This window comes from Triticum aestivum, chromosome 2A (genome assembly GCF_018294505.1).
Source record: "Triticum aestivum cultivar Chinese Spring chromosome 2A, IWGSC CS RefSeq v2.1, whole genome shotgun sequence".
Taxonomy (NCBI): Eukaryota; Viridiplantae; Streptophyta; class Magnoliopsida; order Poales; family Poaceae; genus Triticum; species Triticum aestivum.
In genome coordinates this window covers 755,467,278-755,488,606 of record NC_057797.1, presented here as the reverse complement: position 1 = coordinate 755,488,606, position 21,329 = coordinate 755,467,278, and positions in this window count along the sequence as shown.

Genomic DNA, 21,329 nt, shown 5'->3' with positions numbered 1-21,329 from the left:
TGACCACGAGATCTAGCCCTTTGACTTTGCACGGAAGGGCTTGTCCAGTGGACCTCCCCACCCGGTTGTGTTAGGTCAGCCCATAGGAACACTTTGGAGGAACATCCGGGCCAGACCCACAGCAAGATCCCCTCCGTGTAGACCCCACGCATCCGTTTCCCCCCTCCACGTGCCGGCGGCGGCGCCGTCCGTGAGGGGGGGGCACACCCCGGACACGCGTGCCGGGCGTTTGCAACCACCACAACACTTCCAGACTTGTGAGAGGCCGCCTACGCAAGATTTGGCGGCATGCTAGCCCCCGGAGGCCGCCGGCCACAGCCGTAGACGCGCGAAGGGCAATCCGCGTAGAGGGAATTTTTCGGATACTTCTCCATCACCAAAAATTATGAAAAAAATACCATTGTTCCTATAGCACATGTGCCCACGTCGTGAAAAAAAACTCATGATTTTATCGCGCTCCGAGTATTTAGTAATATTGACGCCGCATCGTTACCGCAGAACGTCTACTACCGTGTCATCGCCGTCCGTGAGGGGGGGCCACGCACCGGAGACGCGTCCCGCCTCTTCGGACATGCCACCACACCATCCCGCATGTATGAGGGCTCGGTGCGATGCTCCGGTGGCATTGCTACCCCCCAGTGCCCCCGTCCCGCCTAACCGTGTAGCGTTTGACCACGGGATCTAGCCCTTTGACTTTGCACGGACGGTCTTGGACCAGTGGACCTCCCCACCCGGTTGTGTTAGGTCAGCCCATAGGAACACTTTGGAGCAACATCCGGGCCAGACCCACAGCAAGATCCCCTCCGTGTAGACCCCACATGTCCGTTTTCCCCCTCCAGGTGCCGGCGGCGGCGCCGTCCGTGAGGGGGGCACACCCCGGACACGCGTGCCAGGCGTTTGCAACCGCCACAACACTTCCAGACTTGTGAGAGGCTGCCTACGCAAGATTTGGCGGCATGCTAGCCCCCGGAGGCCGCCGGCCACAGTCGTAGACGCGCGAAGGGCAATCCGCGTAGAGGGAATTTTTCGGATACTTCCCCATCACCAAAAATTATGAAAAAATACCATCGTTCCTATAGCACATGTGCCCACATCGTGCAAAAAAACTCATGATTTTATCGCGCTCCGAGTATTTAGTAATATTGACGCCGCATCGTTATCGCAGAACGTCTACTACCGTGTCATCGCCGTTCATGAGGGGGGCCACACACCGGAGACGCGTCCCGCCTCTACGGACATGCCACCACACCACCCCACATGTATGAGGGCCCGGTGCGATGCTCCGGTGTTATTGCTACCCCCAGTGCCCCCGTCCCGCCTAACCCTGTAGCGTTTGACCACGAGATCTAGCCCTTTGACTTTGCACGGAAGGGCTTGTCCAGTGGACCTCCCCACCCGGTTGTGTTAGGTCAGCCCATAGGAACACTTTGGAGGAACATCCGGGCCAGACCCACAGCAAGATCCCCTTCGTGTAGACCCCACGCATCCGTTTCCCCCCTCCACGTGCCGGCGGCGGCGCCGTCCGTGAGGGGGGGGCACACCCCGGACACGCGTGCCGGGCGTTTGCAACCGCCACAACACTTCCAGACTTGTGAGAGGCCGCCTACGCAAGATTTGGCGGCATGCTAGCCTCCGGAGGCCGCCGGCCACAGCCGTAGACGCGCGAAGGGCAATCCGCGTAGAGGGAATTTTTCGGATACTTCTCCATCACCAAAAATTATGAAAAAAATACCATTGTTCCTATAGCACATGTGCCCACGTCGTGCAAAAAAACTCATGATTTTATCGCGCTCCGAGTATTTAGTAATATTGACGCCGCATCGTTACCGCAGAACGTCTACTACCGTGTCATCACCGTCCGTGAGGGGGGGCCACGCACCGGAGACGCGTCCCGCCTCTTCGGACATGCCACCACACCATCCCGCATGTATGAGGGCTCGGTGCGATGCTCCGGTGGCATTGCTACCCCCAGTGCCCCCGTCCCGCCTAACCGTGTAGCGTTTGACCACGGGATCTAGCCCTTTGACTTTGCACGGACGGTCTTGGACCAGTGGACCTCCCCACCCGGTTGTGTTAGGTCAGCCCATAGGAACACTTTGGAGCAACATCCGGGCCAGACCCACAGCAAGATCCCCTCCGTGTAGACCCCACATGTCCGATTTCCCCCTCCAGGTGCCGGCGGCGGCGCCGTCCGTGAGGGGGGCACACCCCGGACACGCGTGGCAGGCGTTTGCAACCGCCACAACACTTCCAGACTTGTGAGAGGCTGCCTACGCAAGATTTGGCGGCATGCTAGCCCCCGGAGGCCGCCGGCCACAGTCGTAGACGCGCGAAGGGCAATCCGCGTAGAGGGAATTTTTCGGATACTTCCCCATCACCAAAAATTATGAAAAAATACCATCGTTCCTATAGCACATGTGCCCACATCGTGCAAAAAAACTCATGATTTTATCGCGCTTCGAGTATTTAGTAATATTAACGCCGCATCGTTACCGTAGAACGTCTACTACCGTGTCATCGCCGTCCGTGAGGGGGGGCCACGCACCAGAGATGCGTCCCGCCTCTTCGGACATGCCACCACACCACCCCGCATGTATGAGGGCTCGGTGCGACGCTCTGGTGGCATTGCTACCCCAGTGCCCCCGTCCCGCCTAAGCTTGTAGCGTTTGACCACGGGATCTAGCCCTTTGACTTTGCATGGACGGGCTTTGACCAGTGGACCTCCCCACCCGGTTGTGTTACGTCAGCCCATAGGAACACTTTGGAGCAACATCCGGGCCAGACCCACAGCAATATCCCCTCCGTGTAGACCCCACGCGTCCGTTCCCCCCATCCTAGTGCCGGCGGCGGCGCCATCCGTGAGGGGGGGCACACCCTGGACACGCGTGTCGGGCGTTTGCAACCGCCACAACACTTCCAGACTTGTGAGAGGCCGCCTACGCAAGATTTGGCGGCATGCTAGCCCCCGGAGGCCGCCGGCCACAGCGGTAGATGCGCGAAGGGCAATCCGCGTAGAGGGAATTTTTCGGATACTTCTCCATCACCAAAATTTATGAAAAAATACCATCGTTCCTATAGCACATGTGCCCACGTCGTGCAAACAAACTCGTGATTTTATCGCGCTCAGAGTATTTAGTAATATTGACGCCGCATCGTTACCGCAGAACGTGCACTACCGTGTCATCGCCGTCCGTGAGGGGGGGCCACGCAACGGAGACGCGTCCCGCCACTTCGGACGTGCCACCACACCACCCCGCATGTATAAGGGCCCGGTGCGACGCTCCGGTGGCATTGCTACCCCCCAGTGCCCCCGTCCCACCTAACCCTGTAGCGTTTGACCACGGGATCTAGCACTTTGACTTTGCACGGACGGGCTTTGACCAGTGGACCTCCCCAGCCGGTTGTGTTAGGTCAGCCCATAGGAACACTTTGGAGCAACATCCGGGCCAGACCCACAGCAAGATCCCCTCCGTGTAGACCCCACGCGTCCGTTTCCCCCCACCAGGTGTCGGCGGCGGCGCCGTCCGTGAGGGGGGCACACCCCGGACACGCGTGCCAGGCGTTTGCAACCGCCACAACACTTCCAGACTTGTGAGAGGCTGCCTACGCAAGATTTGGCGGCATGCTAGCCCCCGGAGGCCGCCGGCCACAGTCGTAGACGCGCGAAGGGCAATCCGCGTAGAGGGAATTTTTCGGATACTTCCCCATCACCAAAAATTATGAAAAAATACCATCGTTCCTATAGCACATGTGCCCACGTCGTGCAAAAAAACTCATGATTTTATCGCGCTCCGAGTATTTAGTAATATTGACGCCGCATCGTTATCGCAGAACGTCTACTACCGTGTCATCGCCGTTCATCAGGGGGGCCACACACCGGAGACGCGTCCCACCTCTACGGACATGCCACCACACCACCCCACATGTATGAGGGCCCGGTGCGATGCTCCGGTGGCATTGCTACCCCCAGTGCCCCCGTCCTGCCTAACCCTGTAGCGTTTGACCACAAGATCTAGCCCTTTGACTTTGCACGGAAGGGCTTGTCCAGTGGACCTCCCCACCCGGTTGTGTTAGGTCAGCCCATAGGAACACTTTGGAGGAACATCCGGGCCAGACCCACAGCAAGATCCCCTCCGTGTAGACCCCACGCATCCGTTTCCCCCCTCCACGTGCCGGCGGCGGCGCCGTCCGTGAGGGGGGGGCACACCCCGGACACGCGTGCCGGGCGTTTGCAACCGCCACAACACTTCCAGACTTGTGAGAGGCCGCCTACGCAAGATTTGGCGGCATGCTAGCCCCCGGAGGCCGCCGGCCACAGCCGTAGACGCGCGAAGGGCAATCCGCGTAGAGGGAATTTTTCGGATACTTCTCCATCACCAAAAATTATGAAAAAAATACCATTGTTCCTATAGCACATGTGCCCACGTCGTGCAAAAAAACTCATGATTTTATCGCGCTCCGAGTATTTAGTAATATTGACGCTGCATCGTTACCGCAGAACGTCTACTACCGTGTCATCGCCGTCCGTGAGGGGGGGCCACGCACCGGAGACGCGTCCCGCCTCTTCGGACATGCCACCACACCATCCCGCATGTATGAGGGCTCGGTGCGATGCTCCGGTGGCATTGCTACCCCCCAGTGCCCCCGTCCCGCCTAACCGTGTAGCGTTTGACCACGGGATCTAGCCCTTTGACTTTGCACGGACGGTCTTGGACCAGTGGACCTCCCCACCCGGTTGTGTTAGGTCAGCCCATAGGAACACTTTGGAGCAACATCCGGGCCAGACCCACAGCAAGATCCCCTCCGTGTAGACCCCACATGTCCGTTTTCCCCCTCCAGGTGCCGGCGGCGGCGCCGTCCGTGAGGGGGGCACACCCCGGACACGCGTGCCAGGCGTTTGCAACCGCCACAACACTTCCAGACTTGTGAGAGGCTGCCTACGCAAGATTTGGCGGCATGCTAGCCCCCGGAGGCCGCCGGCCACAGTCGTAGACGCGCGAAGGGCAATCCGCGTAGAGGGAATTTTTCGGATACTTCCCCATCACCAAAAATTATGAAAAAATACCATCGTTCCTATAGCACATGTGCCCACATCGTGCAAAAAAACTCATGATTTTATCGCGCTCCGAGTATTTAGTAATATTGACGCCGCATCGTTATCGCAGAACGTCTACTACCGTGTCATCGCCGTTCATGAGGGGGGCCACACACCGGAGACGCGTCCCGCCTCTACGGACATGCCACCACACCACCCCACATGTATGAGGGCCCGGTGCGATGCTCCGGTGTTATTGCTACCCCCAGTGCCCCCGTCCCGCCTAACCCTGTAGCGTTTGACCACGAGATCTAGCCCTTTGACTTTGCACGGAAGGGCTTGTCCAGTGGACCTCCCCACCCGGTTGTGTTAGGTCAGCCCATAGGAACACTTTGGAGGAACATCCGGGCCAGACCCACAGCAAGATCCCCTTCGTGTAGACCCCACGCATCCGTTTCCCCCCTCCACGTGCCGGCGGCGGCGCCGTCCGTGAGGGGGGGGCACACCCCGGACACGCGTGCCGGGCGTTTGCAACCGCCACAACACTTCCAGACTTGTGAGAGGCCGCCTACGCAAGATTTGGCGGCATGCTAGCCTCCGGAGGCCGCCGGCCACAGCCGTAGACGCGCGAAGGGCAATCCGCGTAGAGGGAATTTTTCGGATACTTTTCCATCACCAAAAATTATGAAAAAAATACCATTGTTCCTATAGCACATGTGCCCACGTCGTGCAAAAAAACTCATGATTTTATCGCGCTCCGAGTATTTAGTAATATTGACGCCGCATCGTTACCGCAGAACGTCTACTACCGTGTCATCGCCGTCCGTGAGGGGGGGCCACGCACCGGAGACGCGTCCCGCCTCTTCGGACATGCCACCACACCATCCCGCATGTATGAGGGCTCGGTGCGATGCTCCGGTGGCATTGCTACCCCCAGTGCCCCCGTCCCGCCTAACCGTGTAGCGTTTGACCACGGGATCTAGCCCTTTGACTTTGCACGGACGGTCTTGGACCAGTGGACCTCCCCACCCGGTTGTGTTAGGTCAGCCCATAGGAACACTTTGGAGCAACATCCGGGCCACACCCACAGCAAGATCCCCTCCGTGTAGACCCCACATGTCCGTTTTCCCCCTCCAGGTGCCGGCGGCGGCGCCGTCCGTGAGGGGGGCACACCCCGGACACGCGTGGCAGGCGTTTGCAACCGCCACAACACTTCCAGACTTGTGAGAGGCTGCCTACGCAAGATTTGGCGGCATGCTAGCCCCCGGAGGCCGCCGGCCACAGTCGTAGACGCGCGAAGGGCAATCCGCGTAGAGGGAATTTTTCGGATACTTCCCCATCACCAAAAATTATGAAAAAATACCATCGTTCCTATAGCACATGTGCCCACGTCGTGCAAAAAAACTCATGATTTTATCGCGCTTCGAGTATTTAGTAATATTAACGCCGCATCGTTACCGTAGAACGTCTACTACCGTGTCATCGTCGTCCGTGAGGGGGGGCCACGCACCGGAGATGCGTCCCGCCTCTTCGGACATGCCACCACACCATCCCGCATGTATGAGGGCTCGGTGCGATGCTCCGGTGGCATTGCTACCCCCAAGTGCCCCCGTCCCGCCTAACCGTGTAGCGTTTGACCACGGGATCTAGCCCTTTGACTTTGCACGGACGGTCTTGGACCAGTGGACCTCCCCACCCGGTTGTGTTAGGTCAGCCCATAGGAACACTTTGGAGCAACATCCGGGCCAGACCCACAGCAAGATCCCCTCCGTGTAGACCCCACATGTCCGTTTTCCCCCTCCAGGTGCCGGCGGCGGCGCCGTCCGTGAGGGGGGCACACCCCGGACACGCGTGCCAGGCGTTTGCAACCGCCACAACACTTCCAGACTTATGAGAGGCTGCCTACGCAAGATTTGGCGGCATGCTAGCCCCCGGAGGCCGCCGGCCACAGTCGTAGACGCGCGAAGGGCAATCCGCGTAGAGGGAATTTTTCGGATACTTCCCCATCACCAAAAATTATGAAAAAATACCATCGTTCCTATAGCACATGTGCCCACGTCGTGCAAAAAAACTCATGATTTTATCGCGCTTCGAGTATTTAGTAATATTAACGCCGCATCGTTACCGCAGAACGTCTACTACCGTGTCATCGCCGTCCGTGAGGGGGGGCCACGCACCGGAGATGCGTCCCGCCTCTTCGAACATGCCACCACACCACCCCGCATGTATGAGGGCCCGGTGCGACGCTCTGGTGGCATGCTTCCCCCCAGTGCCCCCGTCTCGCCTAACACTGTAGCGTTTGACCACGGGATCTAGCCCTTTGACTCTGCACGGACGGGCTTTGACCAGTGGACCTCCCCACCCGGTTGTGTTAGGTCAGCCCATAGGAACACTTTGGAGCAATATCCGGGCCAGACCCACAGCAAGATCCCCTCCGTGTAGACCCCACGCGTCCGTTTCCCCCCTCCAGGTGCCGGGGACGGCGCCGTCCGTGAGGCGGGGGCACACCCCGGACACGCGTGCCGGGCGGTTGCAACCGCCACAACACTTCCAGACTTGTGAGAGGCCGCCTACGCAAGATTTGGCGACATACTAGCCCCCGGAGGCCGCCGGCCACAGCCGTAGACGCGTGAAGGGCAATCCGCGTAGAGGGAATTTTTCGGATACTTCTCCATCACCAAAAATTATGAAAAAATACCATCGTTCCTATAGCACATGTGCCCACGTCGTGCAAAAAAACTCATGATTTTATCGCGCTCCGAGTATTTAGTAATATTAACGCCGCATCGTTACCGCAGAACGTCTACTACCGTGTCATCGCCGTCCGTGAGGGGGGGCCACGCACCGGAGATGCGTCCCGCCTCTTCGGACATGCCACCAGACCACCCCGCATGTATGAGGGCCCGGTGCGATGCTCCGGTGGCATTGCTACCCCCAAGTGCCCCCGTCCCGCCTAACCCTGTAGCATTTGACCACGGGAACTAGCCATTTGACTTTGCACGGACGGGCTTTGACCAGTGGACCTCCCCACCCGGTTGTGTTAGGTCAGCCCATAGGAACACTTTGGAGCAACATCCGGGCCAGAACCACAACAAGATCCCCTCTGTGTAGACCCCACGCGTCCGTTTCCCCCCTCCAGGTGCCGGCGGTGGCGCCGTCCGTGATGGGGGGCACACCCCGGACATGCGTGCCGGGCGTTTGCAACCGCCACAACACTTCCAGACTTGTGAGAGGCCGCCTACGCAAGATTTGGCGGCATGCTAGCCCCCGGAGGCCGCCGGCCACACCCGTAGACGCGCGAAGGGCAATCCGCGTAGAGGGAATTTTTCGGATACTTCCCCATCACCAAAATTTATGAAAAAATACCATCGTTCCTATAGCACATGTGCCCACGTCGTGCAAAAAAACTCATGATTTTATCGCGCTCCGAGTATTTAGTAATATTGACGCCGCATCGTTACCGCAAAACGTCTACTACCGTGTCATCGCCTTCCGTGAGGGGGGGCCACGCACCGGAGACGCGTCCCGCCTCTTCGGACATGCCACCACACCACCCTGCATGTATGAGGGCCCGGTGCGACGCTCCGGTGGCATGCTACCCCCCAGTGCCCCCGTTCCGCCTAACACTGTAGCGTTTGACCACGGGATCTAGCCCTTTGACTCTGCACGGATGGGCTTTGACTAGTGGACCTCCCCACCCGGTTGTGTTAGGTCAGCCCATAGGAACACTATGGAGCAATATCCGGGCCAGACCCACAGCAAGATCCCCTCCGTGTAGACCCCACGCGTCCGTTTCCCCACTCCAGGTGCCGGCGGCGGCGCCGTCCGTGAGGGGGGGCACACCCCGGACACGCGTGTCGGGCGTTTGCAACCGCCACAACACTTCCAGACTTGTGAGGGGCCGCCTACGCAAGATTTGGCGCATACTAGCCCCCGGAGGCCGCCGGCCACACCCGTAGACGCGCGAAGGGCAATCCGCGTAGAGGGAATTTTTCGGATACTTCTCCATCACCAAAATTTATGAAAAAATACCATCGTTCCTATAGCACATGTGCCCACGTCGTGCAAAAAAACTCATGATTTTATCGCGCTCCGAGTATTTAGTAATATTGATGCCGCATCATTACCGCAGAACGTCTACTACCGTGTCATCGCCGTCCGTGAGGGGGGGCCACGCACCGGAGATGCGTCCCGCCTCTTCGGACATGCCACCACACCACCCCGCATGTATGAGGGCCCGGTGCAACGCTCTGGTGGCATTGCTACCCCAGTGCCCCCGTCCCGCCTAAGCCTGTAGCGTTTGACCACGGGATCTAGCACTTTGACTTTGCATGGACGTGCTTTGACCAGTGGACCTCCCCACCCTGTTGTGTTAGGTCAGCCCATAGGAACACCTTGGAGCAACATCCGGGCCAGACCCACAGCAAGATCCCCTCCGTGTAAACCCCACGCGTCCGTTTCCCCCCTCCTGGTGCCGGCGGCGGCGCCGTCCGTGAGGGGGGCACACCCTGGGCACGCATGTCGGGTGTTTGTAACCGCCACAACACTTCCAGACTTGTCAGAGGCCGCCTACGCAAGAATTGGCGGCATGCTAGCCCCCGGAGGCCACCGGCCACAGCCGTAGACGTGCGAAGGGCAATCCGCGTAGAGGGAATTTTTCGGATACTTCTCCATCACCAAAAATTATGAAAAAATACCATCGTTCCTATAGCACATGTGCCCACGTCGTGCAAAACAACTCATGATTTTATCGCGCTCCGAGTATTTAGTAATATTGACGCCGCATCATTACCGCAGAACGTCTACTACCGTGTCATCGCCATCCGTGAGGGGGGGCCACGCACCGGAGATGCGTCCCGCCTCTTCGGACATGCCACCACACCACCCCGCATGTATGAGGGCCCAGTGCGACGCTCTGGTGGCATTGCTACCCCCAGTGCCCCCGTCCCGCCTAAGCCTGTAGCGTTTGACCACGGGATCTAGCCCTTTGACTTTGCATGGACGTGCTTTGACCAGTGGACCTCCCCACCCGGTTGTGTTAGGTCAGCCCATAGGAACACTTTGGAGCAACATCCGGGCCAGACCCACAGCAAGATCCCCTCCGTGTAGACCCCACGCGTCCGTTTCCCCCCTCCTGGTGCTGGCGGCGGCGCCGTCCGTGAGGGGGGGCACACCCTGGGCACGCATGTCGGGTGTTTGCAACCGCCACAACACTTCCAGACTTGTGAGAGGCCGCCTACGCAAGATTTGGCGGCATGCTAGCCCCCGGAGGCCACCGGCCACAGCCGTAGACGTGCGAAGGGCAATCCGCGTAGAGGGAATTTTTCGGATACTTCTCCATCACCAAAAATTATGAAAAAATACCATCGTTCCTATAGCACATGTGCCCATGTCGTGCAAAACAACTCAAGATTTTATCGCGCTCCGAGTATTTAGTAATATTGACGCCGCATCATTACCGCAGAACGTCTACTACCGTGTCATCGCCGTCCGTGAGGGGGGGCCACGCACCGGAGATGCGTCCCGCCTCTTCGAACATGCCACCACACCACCCCGCATGTATGAGGGCCCGGTGCGACGCTCTGATGGCATTGCTATCCCCAGTGCCCCTGTCCCGCCTAAGCCTGTAGCGTTTGACCATGGGATCTAGCCCTTTGACTTTGCATGGACGTGCTTTGACCAGTGGACCTCCCCACCCGGTTGTGTTAGGTCAGCCCATAGGAATACTTTGGAGCAACATCCGGGCCAGACCCACAGCAAGATCCCCTCCGTGTAGACCCCACGTGTCCGTTTCCCCCCTCCTGGTGCTGGCGGCAGCGCCGTCCGTGAGGGGGGGCACACCCTGGACACGCATGTCGGGTGTTTGCAACCGCCACAACACTTCCAGACTTGTGAGAGGCCGCCTACGCAAGATTTGGCGGCATGCTAGCCCCCGGAGGCCACCGGCCACAGCCGTAGACGTGCGAAGGGCAATCCGCGTAGAGGGAATTTTTCGGATACTTCTCCATCACCAAAAATTATGAAAAAATACCATCGTTCTTATAGCACATGTGCCCACGTCGTGCAAAAAAACTCATGATTTTATCGCGCTCCGAGTATTTAGTAATATTGACGCGGTATCGTTACCGCAGAACGTGTACTACCGTGTCATCGCCGTCCGTGAGGGGGGGGGCACGCACCGGAGACGCGTCCCGCCACTTCGGACATGCCACCTCACCACCCCGCATGTATGAGGGCCCGGTGCGACGCTCCGGTGGCATTGCTACCCCCAGTGCCCCCGTCCCGCCTAACCCTGTAGCGTTTGACCACGGGATCTAGCCCTTTGACTTTGCACGGACGGGCTTTGACCAGTGGACCTCCCCACCCGGTTGTGTTAGGTCAGCCCATAGGAACACTTTGGAGCAACATCCGGGCCAGACCCACAGCAAGATCCCCTCCGTGTAGACCCCACGCGTCCGTTTCCCCCCACCAGGTGTCGGCGGCGGCGCCATCCGTGAGCGGGGGCACACCCCGGGCACGCGTGCCGGGCGTTTGCAACCACCACAACACTTCCAGACTTGTGAGAGGCCGCCTACGCATGATTTGGCGGCATGCTAGCCCCCGGAGGCCGCCGGCCACAGCCGTAGACGCACGAAGGGCAATCCGCGTAGAGGGAATTTTTGGATACTTCTCCATCACCAAAAATTATGAAAAAATACCATCGTTCCTATAGCACATGTGCCCACGTCGTGCAAAAAAACTCATGATTTTATCGCGCTCCGAGTATTTAGTAATATTGACGCTGCATCGTTACCGCAGAACGTCTACTACCGTGTCATCGCCGTCCGTGAGGGGGGGCGCACCGGAGACGCGTCCCGCCTCTTCGGACATGCCACCACACCACCCCGCATGTATGAGGGCCCGGTGCGACGCTCCGGTGGCATTGCTACCCCCCCAGTGCCCCCGTCCCGCCTAACCCTGTAGCGTTTGACCACGGGATCTAGCCCTTTGACTTTGCATGGACGGGCTTTGACCAGTGGACCTCCCCACCCGGTTGTGTTAGGTCAGCCCATAGGAACACTTTGGAGCAACAACCGGGCCAGACCCACAGCAAGATCCCCTCTGTGTAGACCCCACGCGTCCGTTTCCCCCCTCCAGGTGCCGGCGGTGGCGCCGTCCGTGATGGGGGGCACACCCCGGACATGCGTGCCGGGCGTTTGCAACCGCCACAACACTTCCAGACTTGTGAGAGGCCGCCTACGCAAGATTTGGCGGCATGCTAGCCCCCGGAGGCCGCCGGCCACAGCCGTAGACGCGCGAAGGGCAATCCGCGTAGAGGGAATTTTTCGGATACTTCCCCATCACCAAAAATTATGAAAAAATACCATCGTTCCTATAGCACATGTGCCCACGTCGTGCCAAAAAACTCATGATTTTATCGCGCTCCGAGTATTTAGTAATATTGACGCCGCATCGTTACCGCAGAACGTCTACTACCGTGTCATCGCCTTCCGTGAGAGGGGGCCACGCACCGGAGACGCGTCCCGCCTCTTCGGACATGCCACCACACCACCCTGCATGTATGAGGGCCCGATGCGACGCTCCGGTGGCATGCTACCCCCCAGTGCCCCCGTTCCGCCTAACACTGTAGCGTTTGACCACGGGATCTAGCCCTTTGACTCTGCACGGATGGGCTTTGACTAGTGGACCTCCCCACCCGGTTGTGTTAGGTCAGCCCATACGAACACTATGGAGCAATATCCGGGCCAGACCCACAGCAAGATCCCCTCCGTGTAGACCCCACGCGTCCGTTTCCCCCCTCCAGGTGCCGGCGGCGGCGCCGTCCGTGAGGGGGGGCACACCCCGGACACGCGTGTCGGGCGTTTGCAACCGCCACAACACTTCCAGACTTGTGAGGGGCCGCCTACGCAAGATTTGGCGGCATACTAGCCCCCGGAGGCCGCCGGCCACACCCGTAGACGCGCGAAGGGCAATCCGCGTAGAGGGAATTTTTCGGATACTTCTCCATCACCAAAAATTATGAAAAAAATACCATTGTTCCTATAGCACATGTGCCCACGTCGTGCAAAAAAACTCATGATTTTATCGCGCTCCGAGTATTTAGTAATATTGACGCCGCATCGTTACCGCAGAACGTCTACTACCGTGTCATCGCCGTCCGTGAGGGGGGCCACACACCGGAGACGCGTCCCGCCTCTTCGGACATGCCACCACACCATCCCGCATGTATGAGGGCCTGGTGCGACGCTCCGGTGGCATTGCTACCCCCTAGTGCCCCCGTCCCGCCTAACCCTGTAGCGTTTGACCACGGGATCTAGCCCTTTGACTTTGCACGGATGGGCTTGACCAGTGGACCTCCCCACCCGGTTGTGTTAGGTCAGCCCATAGGAACACTTTGGAGGAACATCCAGGCCAGACCCATAGCAAGATCCCCTCCGTGTAGACCCCACGCGTCCGTTTCCCCCCTCCAGGTGCCGGCGGCGGCGCCGTCCATGAGAGGGGGCACACCCCGGACACACGTGTCGGGCATTTGCAACCGCCACAACACTTCCAGACTTGTGAGAGGCCGCCTACGCAAGATTTGGCGGCATGCTAGCCCGCGGAGGCCGGCGGCCACAGCCGTAGACGCGCGAAGGGCAATCCGCGTAGAGGGAATATTTCGGATACTTCTCCATCACCAAAAATTATGAAAAAATTACCATTGTTCCTATAGCACATGTGCCCACGTCGTGCAAAGAAACTCATGATTTATCGCGCTCCGAGTATTTAGTAATATTGACGCCGCATCGTTACCGCAGAACGTCTATTACCATGTCATCGCCGTCCGTGAGGGGGGGCCACGCACCGGAGACGCGTCCCGCCTCTCCGGACATGCCACCACACCACCCCGCATGTATGAGGGCCCGGTGCGACGCTCCGGTGGCATTGCTACCCCCGAGTGCCCCCGTCCCGCCTAACCCTATAGCGTTTGACCACGGGATCTAGCCCTTTGACTTTGCACGGACGGGCTTTGACCAGTGGACCTCCCCACCCGGTTGTGTTAGGTCAGCCCATAGGAACACTTTGGAGCAACATCCGGGCCAGACCCACAGCAAGATCCCCTCCGTGTAGACCCCACGCGTCCGTTTCCCCTCCGGGTGCCGGCGGCGGCGCCGTCCGTGAGGGGGGGCACACCCCGGACACGCGTGCCGGGCGTTTGCAACCGCCACAACACTTCCAGACTTGTGAGAGTCCGCCTACGCAAGATTTGGCGGCATGCTAGCCCCCGGAGGCCGCCGGCCACAGCCGTAGACGCGCGAAGGGCAATCCGCGTAGAGGGAATTTTTCGGATACTTCTGCATCACCAAAAATTATGAAAAAATACCATCGTTCCTATAGCACATGTGCCTACGCCGTGCAAAAATCTAATGATTTTATCGCACTCCGAGTATTTAGTAATATTGACGCCGCATTGTTACCGCAGAACGTCTACTACCATGTCATCGCCGTCTGTGAGGGGGGGGGGCACGCACCGGAGATGCGTCCCGCCTCTTCGGACATGCCACCACACCACCCCGCATGTATGAGGGCCCGGTGCGACGCTCCGGTGGCATTGCTACCCCCAGTGCCCGCGTCCCGCCTAACCCTGTAGCGTTTGACCACGGGATCTAGCCCTTTGACTTTGCACAGACGGGCTTTGACCAGTGGACCTCCCCACCCGGTTGTGTTAGGTCAGCCCATAGGAACACTTTGGGGGAACATCCGGGCCAGACCCACAGCAAGATCCCCTCCGTGTAGACCCCACGCGTCCGTTTCCACCCTCCAGGTGTCGGCGGCTACGCCGTCCGTGAGGGGGGGCACACCTCGGACACGCATGCCGGGCGTTTGCAACCGCCACAACACTTCCAGACTTGTGAGGGGCCGCCTACGCAAGATTTGGCGGCATGCTAGCCCCCGGAGGCCGCCGGCCACAGCCGTAGACGCGCGAAGGGCAATCCGCGTAGAGGGAATTTTTCGGATACTTCTCCATCACCAAAAATTATGAAAAAATACCATTGTTCCTATAGCACATGTGCCCACGTCGTGCAAAAAAACTCATGATTTATCGCGCTCCGAGTATTTAGTAATATTGACGCCGCATCGTTACCGCAGAACGTCTATTACTATGTCATCGCCGTCCGTGAGGGGGGGGCCACGCACCGGAGACGCGTCCCGCCTCTCCGGACATGCCACCATACCACCCCGCATGTATGAGGGCTCGGTGCGATGCTCCGGTAGCATTGCTACCCCTAGTTCCCCCGTCCCGCCTAACCCTGTAGCGTTTGACCACGGGATCTAGCCCTTTGACTTTGCACGGACGGGCTTGGACCAGTGGACCTCCCCACCCGGTTGTGTTAGGTCAGCCCATAGGAACACTTTGGAGCAACATCCGGGCCAGACCCACAGCAAGATCCCCTCCGTGTAGACCCCACATGTCCGTTTCCCTCCTCCAGGTGCCGGCGGCGGCGCCGTCCGTGAGGGGGGGCACACCCCGGACACGCGTGCCGGGCGTTTGCAACCGCCACAACACTTCCAGACTTGTGAGAGGCTGCCTACGCAAGATTTGGCGGCATGCTAGCCCCCGGAGGCCGCCGGCCATAGCCGTAGACGCGCGAAGGGCAATCCGCGTAGGGGGAATTTTTCGGATACTTCCCCATCACCAAAAATTATGAAAAAAATACCATCGTTCCTATAGCACATGTGCCCACGTCGTGCAAAAAAACTCATGATTTTATCGCGCTCCGAGTATTTAGTAATATTGACGCCGCATCGTTACCGCAGAACGTCTACTACCGTGTCATCGCCGTCCGTGAGGGGGGCCACGCACTGGAGACGCATCCCGCCTCTTCGGACATGCCACCACACTGCCCCGCATGTATGAGGGCCCGGTGCGATGCTCCGGTGGCATTGCTACCCCCAGTGCCCCCGTCCCGCCTAACACTGTAGCGTTTGACCACGGGATCTAGCCCTTTGACTCTGCACGGACGGGCTTTGACCAGTGGACCTCCCCACCCGGTTGTGTTAGGTCAGCCCATAGGAACACTTTGGAGCAAAATCCGGGCCAGACCCACAGCAAGATCCCCTCCGTGTAGACCCCACGCGTCCGTTTCCCCCCTCCAGGTGCCGGCGGCGGCGCCGTCCGTGAGGGGGGCACACCCCGGACACGCGTGCCGGGCGTTTGCAACCGCCACAACAGTTCTAGAGTTGTGAGAGGGCGCCTACGCAAGATTTGGCGGCATACTAGCCCCTGGAGGCCGCCGGCCACACCCGTAGACGCGCGAAGGGCAATCCGCGTAGAGGGAATTTTTCGGATACTTCTCCATCACCAAAAATTATGAAAAAATACCATCGTTCCTATAGCACATGTGCCCACGTCGTGCAAAAAACTCATGATTTTATCGCGCTCCGAGTATTTAGTAATATTGACGCCGCATCATTACCGCACAACGTCTACTACCGTGTCATCGCCGTCCGTGAGGGGGGCCACGCACCGAAGACGCGTCCCGCCTCTTCGGACATGCCACCACACCACCCCGCATGTATGAGGGGCCGGCGCGACGCTCTGGTGACATTGCTACCCCCAGTGCCCCCGTCCCGCCTAAGCCTGTAGCGTTTGACCATGGGATCTAGCCCTTTGACTTTGCAAGGACGGGCTTTGACCAGTGGACCTCCCCACCCGGTTGTGTTAGGTCAGCCCATAGGAACACATTGGAGCAACATCCGGGCCAGACCCACAGCAAGATCCCCTCCGTGTAGACCCCACGCGTCCGTTTCCCCCCTCCTGGTGCCGGCGGCGGCGTCGTCCGTGAGGGGGGGCACACCCTGGACACGCGTGACGGGCGTTTGCAACCGCCACAACACTTCCAAACATGTGAGAGCCTGCCTACACAAGATTTGGCGGCATGCTAGCCCCCGGAGGCCACCGGCCATAGTCGTAGACGCGCGAAGGGCAATCCGCGTAGAGGGAATTTTTCGGATACTTCTCCATCGCCAAAAATTATGAAAAAATACCATCGTTCCTATAGCACATGTGCCCACATCGTGCAAAAAAACTCATGATTTTATCGCGCTCCGAGTATTTAGTAATATTGACGCCGCATCGTTACCGCAGAACGTGTACTACCGTGTCATCGCCGTCCGTGAGGGGGGGCCACGCACCGAAGACGCGTCCCGCCACTTCGGACATGCCACCACACCATCCCGCATGTATGAGGGCCCGGTGCGACGCTCCGGTGGCATTGCTACCCCCCAGTGCCCCCGTCCCGCCTAACCCTATAGCGTTTGACCACGGGATCTATCCCTTTGACTTTGCATAGACGGGCTTTGACCAGTGGACCTCCCCACCCGGTTGTGTTAGGTCATCCCATAGGAACACTTTGGAGCAATATCCGGGCCAGACCCACAACAAGATCCCCTTCGTGTAGACCCCACACGTCCGTTTCCCCCCTCCTGGTGCCGGCGGCGGCGCCGTCCGTGAGGGGGGGCACACCACGGACACACGTGCCGGGCATTTGCAACCGCCACAACACTTCCAGACTTGTGAGAGGCCGCCTAAGCAAGATTTGGCGGCATGCTAGCCCCCGGAGGCCGCCGGCCACAGCCGTAGACGCGCGAAGGGCAATCCGCGTGGAGGGAATTTTTTGGATACTTCTCCATCACCAAAAATTATGAAAAAATACCATTGTTCCTATAGCACATGTGCCCACGTCGTGCAAAAAAACTCATGATTTTATCGCGCTCCGAGTATTTAGTAATATTGACGCCGCATCGTTACCGCAGAACGTCTACTACCGTGTCATCGCCGTCCGTGAGGGGGGGCCACACACCGGAGACGCGTCCCGCCTCTTCGGACATGCCACCACACCATCCCGCATGTATGAGGGCCCGGTGCGACGCTCCGGTGGCATTGCTACCCCCCCCAGTGCCCCCGTCCTGCCTAACCCTGTAGCGTTTGACCACGGGATCTAGCCGTTTGACTTTGCACGGATGGGCTTGACCAGTGGATCTCCCCACCCGGTTGTGTTAGGTCAGCCCATAGGAACACTTTGGAGCAACATCCGGGCCAGACCCACAGCAAGATCCCCTCCGTGTAGACCCCACGCGTCCGTTTCCCCCTCTAGGTGCCGGCGGTGGCGCCGTCCGTGAGGGGGGGCACACCCCGGACACGCGTGCCGGGCGTTTGCAACCGCCACAACACTTCCAGACTTGTGAGAGGCCGCCTACGCAAGATTTGGCGGCATGCTAGCCCCCGGAGGCCGCCGGCCACAGCCGTAGACGCGCGAAGGGCAATCCTCATAGAGGGAATTTTTCGGATACTTCTCCATCACCAAAAATTATGAAAAAAATACCATTGTTCCTATAGCACATGTGCCCACGTCGTGCAAAAAAACTCATGATTTTATCGCGCTCCGAGTATTTAGTAATATTGATGCCGCATCGTTACCGCAAAACGTCTATTACCGTGTCATCGCCGTCCGTGAGGGGGGGCCACGCACCAGAGACGCGTCCTGCCTCTTCGGACATGCCACCACACCACCCCGCATGTATGAGGGCCTGGTGCAACGCTCCGATGGCATTGCTACCCCCAGTGCCCCCGTCCCGCCTAACCCTATAGCGTTTGACCACGGGATCTAGCCCTTTGACTTTGCACGGACGGGCTTTGACCAGTGGACCTTCCCACCCGGTTGTGTTAGGTCAGCCCATAGGAACACTTTGGAGCAACATTCGGGCCAGACCCACAGCAAGATCCCCTCCGTGTAGACCCCACGCATCTGTTTCTCCCTCCAGGTGCCGGCAGCGGCGCCGTCCATGAGGGGGGGCACACCCCGGACACGCGTGTCGGGCGTTTGCAACCGCCACAACACTTCCAGACTTGTGAGAGGCCGCTTACGCAAGATTTGGCGGCATGCTAGCCCCCGGAGGCCGCCGGCCACAGCCGTAGACGCGCGAAGGGCAATCCGCTTAGAGGGAATTTTTCGGATACTTCTCCATCACCAAAAATTATGAAAAAATACCATCATTCCTATAGCACATGTTCTTACGCCGTGCAAAAAAACTCATGATTTTATCGCGCTCCGAGGATTTAGTAATATTGACGCCGCATCGTTACCGCAGAACATCTACTACCATGTCATCGCCGTCCGTGAGGGGGGGACACACACCGGAGACGCGCCCCGCCTCTTCGGACATGCCACCACACCACCCCGCATGTATGAGGGCCCGGTGCGACGCTCCGGTGGCATTGCTACCCCCTAGTGCCCCCGTCCCGCCTAACCCTGTAGCGTTTGACCACGGGATCTAGCCCTTTGACTTTGCACGGACGAGCTTGGACCAGTGGACCTCCCCACCCGGTTGTGTTAGGTCAGCCAATAGGAACACTTTGGAGCAACATCCGGGCGAGACCCACAGCAAGATCCCCTCCGTGTAGACCCCACGTGTCTGTTTCCCCCCACCAGGTGCCGGCGGCGGCGCCGTCCGTGAGGGGGGCACACCCCGGACACGCGTGCCAGGCGTTTGCAACCGCCACAACACTTCCAGACTTGTGAGAGGCTGCCTACACAAGATTTGGCGGCATGCTAGCCCTCGGAGGCCGCCGGTCACAGCCGTAGACGCGCGAAGGGCAATCCGCATAGAGGGAATTTTTTGGATACTTCCCCATCACCAAAAATTATGAAAAAATATCATCGTTCCTATAGCACATGTGCCCACGTCATGCAAAAAAACTCATGATTTTATCGTGCGAGTATTTAGTAATATTGACGCCGCATCGTTACCGCAGAACGTCTACTAACGTGTCATCGTCGTCCGTGAGGGGGGGCCACGCACCGGAGAAGCGTCCTGCCTCTTCGGACATGCGACAACACCACCCCGCATGTATGAGGGCCCGGTGCGACGCTCCGGTGGCATGCTACCCCCTTCCCAGTGCCCCCGTCCCGCCTAACACTGTAGCGTTTGGCCAGGGGATCTAGCCCTTTGACTCTGCACGGACGGGTTTTGACCAGTGGACCTCCCCACCCGGTTGTGTTAGGTCAGCCCATAGGAACACTTTGGAGCAATATCCGGGCCAGACCCACAGCAAGATCCCCTCCGTGTAGACCCCACGCGTCCGTTTCCCCCCTCCAGGTGCCGGCGGCGGCGCCGTCCGTGAGGGGGGGCACACCCCGGACACGCGTGCCGGGCGTTTGCAACCGCCACAACATTTCCAGACTTGTGAGAGGCCGCCTACGCAAGATTTGGCGGCATACTAGCCCCCGGATGCTGCCGGCCACACCCGTAGATGCGCGAAGGGCAATCCGCGTAGAGGGAATTTTTCGTATACTTCTCCATCACGAAAAATTATGAAAAAATACCATCGTTCCGATAGCACATGTGCCCACGTCGTGCAAAAAAACTCATGATTTTATCGCGCTCCGAGTATTTAGTAATATTGACGCTGCATCGTTACCGCAGAACGTTTTCTACCGTGTCATCGCCGTCCGTGAGGGGGGGGGCCACGCACCGGAGACGCGTCCCGCCTCTTCGGACATGACACCACACCACCCCGCATGTATGAGGGCCCGGTGCGACGCTCCGGTGGCATTGCTACCCCCAGTGCCCCCGTCCCGCCTAACCGTGTAGCGTTTGACCACGGGATCTAGCCCTTTGACTTTGCACGGACGGGCTTTGACCAGTGGACCTCCCCACCCGGTTGTGTTAGGTCAGCCCATAGGAACACTTTGGAGCAACATCCGGGCCAGACCCACAGCAAGATCCCCTCTGTGTAGACCCCACGCGTCCGTTTCCCGCTCCAGGTGCCGGCGGCGGCGCCGTCCGTGAGGGGGGGCACACCCCGGACACGCGTGCCGGGCGTTTGCAACCGCCACAACACTTCCAGACTTGTGAGAGGCCGCCTACGCAAGATTTGGCAGCATGCTTGCCCCCGGAGGCCGCCGGCCACAGCCGTAGACGCGCGAAGGGCAATCCGCATAGAGGGAATTTTTCGGATACTTCTCCATCACCCAAAATTATGAAAAAATACCATCATTCCTATAGCACATGTGCCTACGCCGTGCAAAAAAACTCATGATTTTATCGCGCTCCGAGTATTTAGTAATATTGACGCCGCATCGTTACCGCAGAACGTCTACTACCGTGTCATCGCCGTCCGTGAGGGGGGGCCACGCACCAGAGACACGTACCGCCTCTTCGGACATGCCACCACACCACCCCGCATGTATGAGGGCCCGGTGCGACGCTCCGGTGGCATTGCTACCCCCCAGTGCCCCCGTCCCGCCTA